A 13,469-nucleotide genomic window follows, 5' to 3' on the forward strand; every position below is an offset into this window, starting at 1 on the left:
ACAAAGCTGTTTAATGCTTCTAAGCAATGATTTCTTGGTTTTAGCCTGTTTTGGGACAAAATGGGTATAAGTGGCTTTTAAACTCTCCACATCTATCTCAAACTCCTATAATTAGTTAGTTGCATTGGATTAAGACACATTTTAACCCCAGAAACACAAACAAAGCTGTTTATTGCTTCTAAGAATTGTTTTCTTGGTTTTAGCCTGTTTTGGGACAAAATGGGTATAAGTGGCTTTTAGACTCTCCACATCTATCTCAAACTCTTATAATTAGACAGTTGCATTGGATTAAGACACATTTTAACCCCAGAAACACTAACATAGCTGTTTACAGCTTCTAAGCAATGTTTTCTTTGTTTTAGCCTGTTTTGGGACAAAATGGGTATAAGTGGCTTTCAAACTCTCAACATCTATCTCAAACTCCTATAATTAGTTAGTTGCACTGGATAAAGACACATTTTAACCCCAGAAACACTAACATAGCTGTTTACAGCTTCTAAGCAATATTTTCTTGGTTTTAGCCTGTTTTGGGACAAAATGGGTATAAACGGCTTTTAAACTCTCCACATCTATCTCAATCTCTTATAATTAGTTTGTTGCATTGGATTAAGACACATTTTAACCCCAGAAACACTAACAAAGCTGTTTAATGCTTCTAAGCAATGTTTTCTTGGTTTTAGCCTGTTTTGGGACAAAATGGGTATAAGTGGCTTTTAAACTCTCCACATCTATCTCAAACTCCTATAATTAGTTAGTTGCATTGGATTAAGACACATTTTAACCCCAAAAACACTAAAAAGCTGTTTAGTGCTTCTAAGCAATGTTTTCTTGGTTTTAGCCTGTTTTGGGACAAAATGGGTATAAGTGGCTTTTAAACTCTCCACATCTATCTCAATCTCTTATAATTAGTTAGTTTCAATGGATTAAGACACATTTTAACCCCAAAAACACTAACATAGCTGTTTATTGCTTCTAAGCAATGTTTTCTTGGTTTTAGCCTGTTTTGGGACAAAATGGGTATAAGTGGCTTTTAGACTCTCCACATCTATCTCAAACTCTTATAATTAGACAGTTGCATTGGATTAAGACACATTTTAACCCCAGAAACACTAACATAGCTGTTTACAGCTTCTAAGCAATATTTTCTTGGTTTTAGCCTGTTTTGGGACAAAATGGGTATAAACGGCTTTTAAACTCTCCACATCTATCTCAATCTCTTATAATTAGTTTGTTGCATTGGATTAAGACACATTTTAACCCCAGAAACACTAACAAAGCTGTTTAATGCTTCTAAGCAATGATTTCTTGGTTTTAGCCTGTTTTGGGACAAAATGGGTATAAGTGGCTTTTAAACTCTCCACATCTATCTCAAACTCCTATAATTAGTTAGTTGCATTGGATTAAGACACATTTTAACCCCAGAAACACAAACAAAGCTGTTTATTGCTTCTAAGAATTGTTTTCTTGGTTTTAGCCTGTTTTGGGACAAAATGGGTTTGTGGCTTTTAGACTCTCCACATCTATCTCAAACTCTTATAATTAGACAGTTGCATTGGATTAAGACACATTTTAACCCCAGAAACACTAACATAGCTGTTTACAGCTTCTAAGCAATGTTTTCTTTGTTTTAGCCTGTTTTGGGACAAAATGGGTAAGTGGCTTTCAAACTCTCAACATCAATCTCAAACTCCTATAATTAGTTAGTTGCATTGGATAAAGACACATTTTAACCCCAGAAACACTAACATAGCTGTTTACAGCTTCTAAGCAATATTTTCTTGGTTTTAGCCTGTTTTGGGACAAAATGGGTATAAACGGCCTTTAAACTCTCCACATCTATCTCAATCTCTTATAATTAGTTTGTTGCATTGGATTAAGACACATTTTAACCCCAGAAACACTAACAAAGCTGTTTAATGCTTCTAAGCAATGTTTTCTTGGTTTTAGCCTGTTTTGGGACAAAATGGGTATAAGTGGCTTTTAAACTCTCCACATCTATCTCAATCTCTTATAATTAGTTAGTTTCAATGGATTAAGACACATTTTAACCCCATAAACACTAACATAGCTGTTTACAGCTTCTAAACAATGTTTTCCTTGTTTTAGCCTGTTTTGGGACAAAATGGGTATAAGTGGCTTTTAAACTCTCCACATCTATCTCAATCTCTTATAATTAGTTAGTTGCATTGGATTAAGACACATTTTAACCCCAGAAACACTAACAAAGCTGTTTAGTGCTTCTAAGCAATATTTTTTTGGTTTTAGCCTGTTTTGGGACAAAATGGGTATAAGTGGCTTTTAGACTCTCCACATCTATCTCAAACTCTTATAATTAGACAGTTGCATTGGATTAAGACACATTTTAACCCCAGAAACACTAACATAGCTGTTTACAGCTTCTAAGCAATGTTTTCTTGGTTTTAGCCTGTTTTGGGACAAAATGGGTATAAGTGGCTTTTAAACTCTCCACATCTATCTCAAACTCATATAATTAGTTAGTTGCATTGGATTAAGACACATTTTAACCCCAGAAACACTAACATAGCTGTTTACAGCTTCTAAGCAATGTTTTCTTGGTTTTAGCCTGTTTTGGGACAAAATGGGTATAAGTGGCTTTTAAACTCTCCACATCAATCTCAATCTCTTATAATTAGTTAGTTCCATTGGATTAAGACACATTTTAACCCCAGAAACACTAACAAAGCTGTTTAGTGCTTTTAAGCAATGTTTTCCTTGTTTTAGCCTGTTTTGGGACAAAATGGGTATAAGTGGCTTTTAAACTCTTTACATCTATCTCAAACTCTTATAACTAGTCAGTTGCATTGGATAAAGACACATTTTAACCCCAGAAACACTAACATAGCTTTTTACAGCTTCTAAGCAATGTTTTCTTGGTTTTAGCCTGTTTTGGGACAAAATGGGTATAAGTGGCTTTTAAACTCTCCACATCTATCTCAAATTCTTATAACTAGTCAGTTGCATTGGATTAAGACACATTTTAATCCCAGAAAAAATAACATAGCTGTTTATAGCTTCTAAGCAATGTTTTCTTGGTTTTAGCCTGTTTTGGGACAAAATGGGTATAAGTGGCTTTTAAACTCTCCACATCTATCTCAAACTCTTATAACTAGTCAGTGGCATTGGATTAAGACACATTTTAACCCCATAAACATTAACAAAGCTGTTTAGTGTTTCTAAGCAATGTTTTCTTGGTTTTAGCCTGTTTTGGGACAAAATGGGTATAAGTGGCTTTTAGACTCTCCACATCTATCTCAAACTCTTATAATTAGACAGTTGCATTGGATTAAGACACATTTTAACCCCAGAAACACTAACAAAGCTGTTTAGTGCTTCTAAGCAATATTTTCTTGGTTTTAGTCTGTTTTGGGACAAAATGGGTATAAGTGGCTTTTAAACTCTCCACATCTATCTCAAACTCCTATAATTAGTTAGTTGCATTGGATTAAGACACATTTTAACCCGAGAAACACTAACAAAGCTGTTTAGTGCTTCTAAACAATGTTTTCTTGGTTTTAGCCTGTTTTGGGACAAAATGGGTATAAGTGGCTTTTAAACTCTCCACATCTATCTCAAACTCATATAATTAGTTAGTTTCATTGGATTAAGACACATTTTAACCCCAGAAACACTAACATAGCTGTTTACAGCTTCTAAGCAATGTTTTCTTGGTTTTAGCCTGTTTTGGGACAAAATGGGTATAAGTGGCTTTTAAACTCTCCACATCAAACTCAATCTCTTATAATTAGTTAGTTGCATTGGATTAAGACACATTTTAACCCCAGAAACACTAACAAAGCTGTTTAGTGCTTTTAAGCAATGTTTTCCTTGTTTTAGCCTGTTTTGGGACAAAATGGGTATAAGTGGCTTTTAAACTCTTTACATCTATCTCAAACTCTTATAACTAGTCAGTTGCATTGGATAAAGACACATTTTAACCCCAGAAACACTAACATAGCTGTTTACAGCTTCTAAGCAATGTTTTCTTGGTTTTAGCCTGTTTTGGGACAAAATGGGTATAAGTGGCTTTTAGACTCTCCACATCTATCTCAAACTCTTATAACTAGTCAGTGGCATTGGATTAAGACACATTTTAACCCCAGAAACACTAACATAGCTGTTTACAGCTTCTAAGCAATGTTTTCTTGGTTTTAGCCTGTTTTGGGACAAAATGGGTATGTGGATTTTAAACTCTCCACATCTATCTCAATCTCTTATAATTAGTTAGTTGCATTGGATTAAGACACATTTTAACCCCAGAAACACTAACAAAGCTGTTTATTGCTTCTAAGAATTGTTTTCTTGGTTTTAGCTTGTTTTGGGACAAAATGGGTATAAGTGGCTTTTAGACTCTCCACATCTATCTCAAACTCTTATAATTAGACAGTTGCATTGGATTAAGACACATTTTAATCCCAGAAACACTAACATAGCTGTTTACAGCTTCTAAGCAATGTTTTCTTTGTTTTAGCCTGTTTTGGGACAAAATGGGTATAAGTGGCTTTTAAACTCTCAACATCTATCTCAAACTCCTATAATTAGTTAGTTGCATTGGATAAAGACACATTTTAACCCCAGAAACACTAACATAGCTGTTTACAGCTTCTAAGCAATATTTTCTTGGTTTTAGCCTGTTTTGGGACAAAATGGGTATAAACGGCTTTTAAACTCTCCACATCTATCTCAATCTCTTATAATTAGTTTGTTGCATTGGATTAAGACACATTTTAACCCCAGAAACACTAACAAAGCTGTTTAATGCTTCTAAGCAATGTTTTCTTGGTTTTAGCCTGTTTTGGGTCAAAATGGGTATAAGTGGCTTTTAAACTCTCCACATCTATCTCAAACTCCTATAATTAGTTAGTTGCATTGGATTAAGACACATTTTAACCCCAAAAACACTTAAAAAGCTGTTTAGTGCTTCTAAGCAATGTTTTCTAGGTTTTAGCCTGTTTTGGGACAAAATGGGTATAAGTGGCTTTTAAACTCTCCACATCTATCTCAAACTCCTATAATTAGTTAGTTGCATTGGATTAAGACACATTTTAACCCCAGAAACACAAACAAAGCTGTTTATTGCTTCTAAGAATTGTTTTCTTGGTTTTAGCCTGTTTTGGGACAAAATGGGTATAAGTGGCTTTTAGACTCTCGACATCTATCTCAAACTCTTATAATTAGACAGTTGCATTGGATTAAGACACATTTTAACCCCAGAAACACTAACATAGCTGTTTACAGCTTCTAAGCAATGTTTTCTTTGTTTTAGCCTGTTTTGGGACAAAATGGGTATAAGTGGCTTTTAAACTCTCCACATCTATCTCAAACTCTTATAACTAGTCAGTTGCATTGGATTAAGACACATTTTAACCCCATAAACACTAACATAGCTGTTTACAGCTTCTAAACAATGTTTTCCTTGTTTTAGCCTGTTTTGGGACAAAATGGGTATAAGTGGCTTTTAAACTCTCCACATCTATCTCAATCTCTTATAATTCGTTAGTTGCATTGGATTAAGACACATTTTAACCCCAGAAACACTAACAAAGCTGTTTAGTGCTTCTAAGCAATATTTTCTTGGTTTTAGCCTGTTTTGGGACAAAATGGGTATAAGTGGCTTTTAGACTCTCCACATCTATCTCAAACTCTTATAATTAGACATTTGCATTGGATTAAGACACATTTTAACCCCAGAAACACTAACATAGCTGTTTACAGCTTCTAAGCAATGTTTTCTTTGTTTTAGCCTGTTTTGGGACAAAATGGGTATAAGTGGCTTTTAAACTCTCAACATCTATCTCAAACTCCTATAATTAGTTAGTTGCATTGGATAAAGACACATTTTAACCCCAGAAACACTAACATAGCTGTTTACAGCTTCTAAGCAATGTTTTCTTTGTTTTAGCCTGTTTTGGGACAAAATGGGTATAAACGGCCTTTAAACTCTCCACATCTATCTCAATCTCTTATAATTAGTTTGTTGCATTGGATTAAGACACATTTTAACCCCAGAAACACTAACAAAGCTGTTTAATGCTTCTAAGCAATGTTTTCTTGGTTTTAGCCTGTTTTGGGACAAAATGGGTATAAGTGGCTTTTAAACTCTCCACATCTATCTCAATCTCTTATAATTAGTTAGTTTCAATGGATTAAGACACATTTTAACCCCATAAACACTAACATAGCTGTTTACAGCTTCTAAACAATGTTTTCCTTGTTTTAGCCTGTTTTGGGACAAAATGGGTATAAGTGGCTTTTAAACTCTCCACATCTATCTCAATCTCTTATAATTAGTTAGTTGCATTGGATTAAGACACATTTTAACCCCAGAAACACTAACAAAGCTGTTTAGTGCTTCTAAGCAATATTTTTTTGGTTTTAGCCTGTTTTGGGACAAAATGGGTATAAGTGGCTTTTAGACTCTCCACATCTATCTCAAACTCTTATAATTAGACAGTTGCATATTAGAATGTACCAAGGAGGAGAGAGGAGAGGCCGGTAAGGCCGAGCCTTGGAAGAAGAGAAGAAAGGCCGGAAAGGCCATGTAAAGGCCGGTAAGGCCATGTCCGTGTCCGTGAGCGACCATGTACCGTGTCCGGTACCATGTACCGTGAACGGACCCATGTCCGGTGAGCGGCCAGTTAGGCCGTGAACACATTGAAGAGAAGGCCCGTCCGTACAGGCCCGTCCGTACAGGCCCGTCCGTACAGGCCCGTCCGTACAGGCCCGTCCGTACAGGCCCGTCCGTACAGGCCCGTCCGTACTATTAGTATATATGAAGGAGAAGAGAGAGTGAGGCCGGTGAGGCCGAGCTGCACAAGGAAGAAGAGAGTGGCCGGTAAGGCTGCTAGTACAAGAAGTGTGGCCGGTAAGGCCATGAGTGGTGTGGGAGCGGCCAGTAAGGCCGTGAGCACAATAAGAGTGGCCAATAAGGCCATGTGGGCCGTGAGAACAATGAGAGTGGTCAGCAAGGCCATAAGAGCAATGTGAGAAGAATTGTGAAGTAAAGGCCTTATAAGAAGAAGAGGCCCAAGAAGAAGTTAAATGTCTCACAAAGGGAAAAGAAGGGAAGGAAGGAAGCATGTGAGACCTTGGTTGGTGAAGAATGAGACAACCAAGGGAAGGAGCTGTCCCTTTCACCATACACCCACTTGTGCACCAACGGCTATATGTCACTCTCACCTCTCATTTATCTCAAACGGCCATATACATTTGTTCTCCTATATTAAGCATTGTAATCTCTCATTTTGTAACACATCACAAGATTATTCAATAGAAGAGAAACCGATTTCCTCTCTATACTTGTGTTCTTGTTTCATATTAACAATGTAGAGAGTTTAGGATTAGCGGTTAGGGGCTGCCCTTAAGGCAGCCTATTCTCTTCTCAAATCCACCTAAACTCTTCTTATTTACTGCTTTACTTAGCCTAGATTACTGATTCTTAATCCTCCTTCTCCTAAGTACACAAACTCTAAGTGTTGTGATACTAGAAGAGGATAAGTCTCAAACTAGTGCTTCTCCTAGTTAGGATCCGCCTACTCTCTAGTATTTGGGTTCTATCTAGCTTGTTTATGGGGAGTTCATCACAAGTTGATGTTCTCTCCTCCCCCTTGAGAATGAGTTAGTTTGTTGTGGGTAAAGGGGGATTCATTCACCAAGTGTTTGTCTACCCTCTCTTGTGAGCTTTGTCTCATAAATCCCAACATGGTATCAGAGCAGGCTCTGTTCTTGGTGACTCAAACTCGTTCTCAAGTTGGTTCTCTTAGGAGTTAGCTTAATTAAAGTTTTAATCCTAGCCTAGGTGTTAAATCGCTTAGCTTAGTTTCTTTAAAACTTTAATTTTGCTTTTGTTGTTAAATCGATTCTCTAGCAGCTCAATGTTGAGTAAGCTTGGTCTTGGGTCTTTGTAGAGTTCATAGACCAAGTGTGTGAAAGAAATCGATTTTAAAACCTCATCCTTAGGCTTCACCGATTGGGTAAAAGCTTGGGTTTAAATTGAGGTGGTGATGAACCAAGGAGCAAATTGTTCTTGTTCTTGGTAAGGATTCACGTGTTTTTAGGCTTGTATAGAGCCACGAAATCCTTAGGATTTTTCCTAGGATTCTCTTAAGATTTAGTTAATTTTCCTTTAAAGGTTTAATTTTGCTTTTGTTAAATTTCCTTTAAAGTTTAATTACTAAATCACTTCTTCTTCTTCTCAAGGTTGAGAAAGCTTTGTTTCTGGTCATATGGTGTGTCCAGGTTCGAGTTTGAGGAAGAGAGAGACTTTATTTTAGCATGTAGAGCCCGCTTGGTCAAATAGATTCAAGTTGGTCCAAGATGCATTCTTTTAACCGTTGGACAATAGGCTGTTCCAAAGGCTTTTGTTGTTTCTTCTTTGCTTGGGACCACGAAAAACATCTTCTATATGTTATCTTCGTGGATCTAAAGCCTTAATCTCTTGAAGAACACTTGTTTAAGTGATTCTACAAGGAGTTTTGTTGTTAAACCTTTGGAGAAACTAATTTTCCATAAGGTCCATTGTGTTTCAGCCATTAAAGCACCAAAAGAGATTGTCTTCTTGGATGTTCTTGGCTGTCAAAGCTTTGTTCAACTCAAGAAAACAGAGTTAAACTCTGTCCATAAGAACTCTTGAGCAGATTCTCTATTCTACTCTCCATTCATCTTATACTACCGCCAATACTCTCCCTTATACTCTCACTTTCTATACTCTTGGTTACTGATTCTCTGTTCTCTATTTATACTCTTACTTATTCTCTAAATTCTATTTTATTTTTCAGTATTATTCTCTATACTCTAATCTCTAACAATCTCTTGTTTAGAATCTGTTCCATTGATTTTTGGTTTCAGTTTCAGCATTGAAGATTGTGTGGAGCTCGCTCACTATCTCAAGGAGAAGAAGTGGCGAGGTTGAAGGCTACAAGATAGCCATGTAAGAGCGCAGCACAATGCCTGGAGTTAGAACCAAGGGCCACCAAGTCTTTGTTAAGCTGGTGGAAGGTGATGAATCAGTCCAAGAGCATGTGTGTTAGTGCCAAGTTGTTGATCGGATGTGCACAATGGTCTTTAGGAAAGGTGATGCACAAGGTTTCAACTGTTGATTGGATGTGCACAAGAACGGTGATGCACAAGGCTTCAACTGAGGTGATGAGGTTTCAGCCCATCATCAAGTAAAGGTTACGGGGGAGATCAAGTGACTTCAGACCGTACCTCACAGATTCTGCTCGGCCACAAGCAAAAGTCTTTACTTAAAGCTCAGCCGAAGCGTCTCAAAGATCGACTCGGACGAAACCCTTCCAATGCGATTCGGCTTCCGCGTTCTTCATTAAAGTTCGAGACCACAGAGTCATCTTGCCAGTGGAAGTGGAATCATACCAATCCGAGCAGCCGTTCGAAAGTTATGTCCGATTCAGTGGGCATGTGTCAGTCTGACAAATAAAACTGACCGGGTTTAAAACCATGGTTAGAGGAGCGGTCTCAAGGAGGAATTCCAAACCGCAACAGTGATCAACTCTCTCCCTCCTATCCATCAAAACACCATAAAGGCTGTGCTCTAAACTCTTCTCTATTTTAATTCATAAATTCATTACCTTAGCTTCATTACTAGTCTTTAGTCTTTAATATGTTCTCTTAAATTGTCACACTTTTAGAAATTTTCTTTGATATTCCTCATAGCAAACACTTATTCTTTTCTTCTTTATCACTTGTTTAAGGGGTAAAGGAGACTATGAGAGCCTCAAAGAAATTCTAAAGGCGCAAGGATGGAGATCATAAGGAATGTGCTAACGGCAAGGTGGGCTAAGGAGTAGGAGCGGTTCAAATCATGAAGAGAAGGGAGCTAGTTCTTTGCAAACCAAGGTCAAGGGACATCATGGATAGTGGAGTCTATACTCTTTTTCCCTTAACAAAGTTTTATCCCAAGAGGTTTTCTTTGTTGAGGTTTTTAATGAGGTAGATGACACTAGTCCACCCTTGATCTTTGGTCCCCATGGTGTCCCACCGATCAAGCGTGCGGGGGAGTATTAGAATGTACCAAGGAGGAGAGAGGAGAGGCCGGTAAGGCCGAGCCTTGGAAGAAGAGAAGAAAGGCCGGAAAGGCCATGTAAAGGCCGGTAAGGCCATGTCCGTGTCCGTGAGCGACCATGTACCGTGTCCGGTACCATGTACCGTGAACGGACCCATGTCCGGTGAGCGGCCAGTTAGGCCGTGAACACATTGAAGAGAAGGCCCGTCCGTACAGGCCCGTCCGTACAGGCCCGTCCGTACAGGCCCGTCCGTACAGGCCCGTCCGTACTATTAGTATATATGAAGGAGAAGAGAGAGTGAGGCCGGTGAGGCCGAGCTGCACAAGGAAGAAGAGAGTGGCCGGTAAGGCTGCTAGTACAAGAAGTGTGGCCGGTAAGGCCATGAGTGGTGTGGGAGCGGCCAGTAAGGCCGTGAGCACAATAAGAGTGGCCAATAAGGCCATGTGGGCCGTGAGAACAATGAGAGTGGTCAGCAAGGCCATAAGAGCAATGTGAGAAGAATTGTGAAGTAAAGGCCTTATAAGAAGAAGAGGCCCAAGAAGAAGTTAAATGTCTCACAAAGGGAAAAGAAGGGAAGGAAGGAAGCATGTGAGACCTTGGTTGGTGAAGAATGAGACAACCAAGGGAAGGAGCTGTCCCTTTCACCATACACCCACTTGTGCACCAACGGCTATATGTCACTCTCACCTCTCATTTATCTCAAACGGCCATATACATTTGTTCTCCTATATTAAGCATTGTAATCTCTCATTTTGTAACACATCACAAGATTATTCAATAGAAGAGAAACCGATTTCCTCTCTATACTTGTGTTCTTGTTTCATATTAACAATGTAGAGAGTTTAGGATTAGCGGTTAGGGGCTGCCCTTAAGGCAGCCTATTCTCTTCTCAAATCCACCTAAACTCTTCTTATTTACTGCTTTACTTAGCCTAGATTACTGATTCTTAATCCTCCTTCTCCTAAGTACACAAACTCTAAGTGTTGTGATACTAGAAGAGGATAAGTCTCAAACTAGTGCTTCTCCTAGTTAGGATCCGCCTACTCTCTAGTATTTGGGTTCTATCTAGCTTGTTTATGGGGAGTTCATCACAAGTTGATGTTCTCTCCTCCCCCTTGAGAATGAGTTAGTTTGTTGTGGGTAAAGGGGGATTCATTCACCAAGTGTTTGTCTACCCTCTCTTGTGAGCTTTGTCTCATAAATCCCAACATTGCATTGGATTAAGACACATTTTAACCCCAGAAACACTAACATAGCTGTTTACAGCTTCTAAGCAATGTTTTCTTGGTTTTAGCCTGTTTTGGGACAAAATGGGTATAAGTGGCTTTTAAACTCTCCACATCTATCTCAAACTCATATAATTAGTTAGTTGCATTGGATTAAGACACATTTTAACCCCAGAAACACTAACATAGCTGTTTACAGCTTCTAAGCAATGTTTTCTTGGTTTTAGCCTGTTTTGGGACAAAATGGGTATAAGTGGCTTTTAAACTCTCCACATCAATCTCAATCTCTTATAATTAGTTAGTTCCATTCGATTAAGACACATTTTAACCCCAGAAACACTAACAAAGCTGTTTAGTGCTTTTAAGCAATGTTTTCCTTGTTTTAGCCTGTTTTGGGACAAAATGGGTATAAGTGGCTTTTAAACTCTTTACATCTATCTCAAACTCTTATAACTAGTCAGTTGCATTGGATAAAGACACATTTTAACCCCAGAAACACTAACATAGCTTTTTACAGCTTCTAAGCAATGTTTTCTTGGTTTTAGCCTGTTTTGGGACAAAATGGGTATAAGTGGCTTTTAAACTCTCCACATCTATCTCAAATTCTTATAACTAGTCAGTTGCATTGGATTAAGACACATTTTAATCCCAGAAAAAATAACATAGCTGTTTATAGCTTCTAAGCAATGTTTTCTTGGTTTTAGCCTGTTTTGGGACAAAATGGGTATAAGTGGCTTTTAAACTCTCCACATCTATCTCAAACTCTTATAACTAGTCAGTGGCATTGGATTAAGACACATTTTAACCCCATAAACATTAACAAAGCTGTTTAGTGTTTCTAAGCAATGTTTTCTTGGTTTTAGCCTGTTTTGGGACAAAATGGGTATAAGTGGCTTTTAGACTCTCCACATCTATCTCAAACTCTTATAATTAGACAGTTGCATTGGATTAAGACACATTTTAACCCCAGAAACACTAACAAAGCTGTTTAGTGCTTCTAAGCAATATTTTCTTGGTTTTAGTCTGTTTTGGGACAAAATGGGTATAAGTGGCTTTTAAACTCTCCACATCTATCTCAAACTCCTATAATTAGTTAGTTGCATTGGATTAAGACACATTTTAACCCGAGAAACACTAACAAAGCTGTTTAGTGCTTCTAAACAATGTTTTCTTGGTTTTAGCCTGTTTTGGGACAAAATGGGTATAAGTGGCTTTTAAACTCTCCACATCTATCTCAAACTCATATAATTAGTTAGTTGCATTGGATTAAGACACATTTTAACCCCAGAAACACTAACATAGCTGTTTACAGCTTCTAAGCAATGTTTTCTTGGTTTTAGCCTGTTTTGGGACAAAATGGGTATAAGTGGCTTTTAAACTCTCCACATCAAACTCAATCTCTTATAATTAGTTAGTTGCATTGGATTAAGACACATTTTAACCCCAGAAACACTAACAAAGCTGTTTAGTGCTTTTAAGCAATGTTTTCCTTGTTTTAGCCTGTTTTGGGACAAAATGGGTATAAGTGGCTTTTAAACTCTTTACATCTATCTCAAACTCTTATAACTAGTCAGTTGCATTGGATAAAGACACATTTTAACCCCAGAAACACTAACATAGCTGTTTACAGCTTCTAAGCAATGTTTTCTTGGTTTTAGCCTGTTTTGGGACAAAATGGGTATAAGTGGCTTTTAGACTCTCCACATCTATCTCAAACTCTTATAACTAGTCAGTGGCATTGGATTAAGACACATTTTAACCCCAGAAACACTAACATAGCTGTTTACAGCTTCTAAGCAATGTTTTCTTGGTTTTAGCCTGTTTTGGGACAAAATGGGTATGTGGATTTTAAACTCTCCACATCTATCTCAATCTCTTATAATTAGTTAGTTGCATTGGATTAAGACACATTTTAACCCCAGAAACACTAACAAAGCTGTTTATTGCTTCTAAGAATTGTTTTCTTGGTTTTAGCTTGTTTTGGGACAAAATGGGTATAAGTGGCTTTTAGACTCCCCACATCTATCTCAAACTCTTATAATTAGACAGTTGCATTGGATTAAGACACATTTTAATCCCAGAAACACTAACATAGCTGTTTACAGCTTCTAAGCAATGTTTTCTTTGTTTTAGCCTGTTTTGGGACAAAATGGGTATAAGTGGCTTTTAAACTCTCAACATCTTTCTCAAACTCCTATAATTA

The sequence above is a fragment of the Camelina sativa genome, chromosome 2 (genome assembly GCF_030686135.1).
Source record: "Camelina sativa cultivar CO46 ecotype springtype chromosome 2, ASM3068613v1".
NCBI classification, from domain to species: domain Eukaryota; kingdom Viridiplantae; phylum Streptophyta; class Magnoliopsida; order Brassicales; family Brassicaceae; genus Camelina; species Camelina sativa.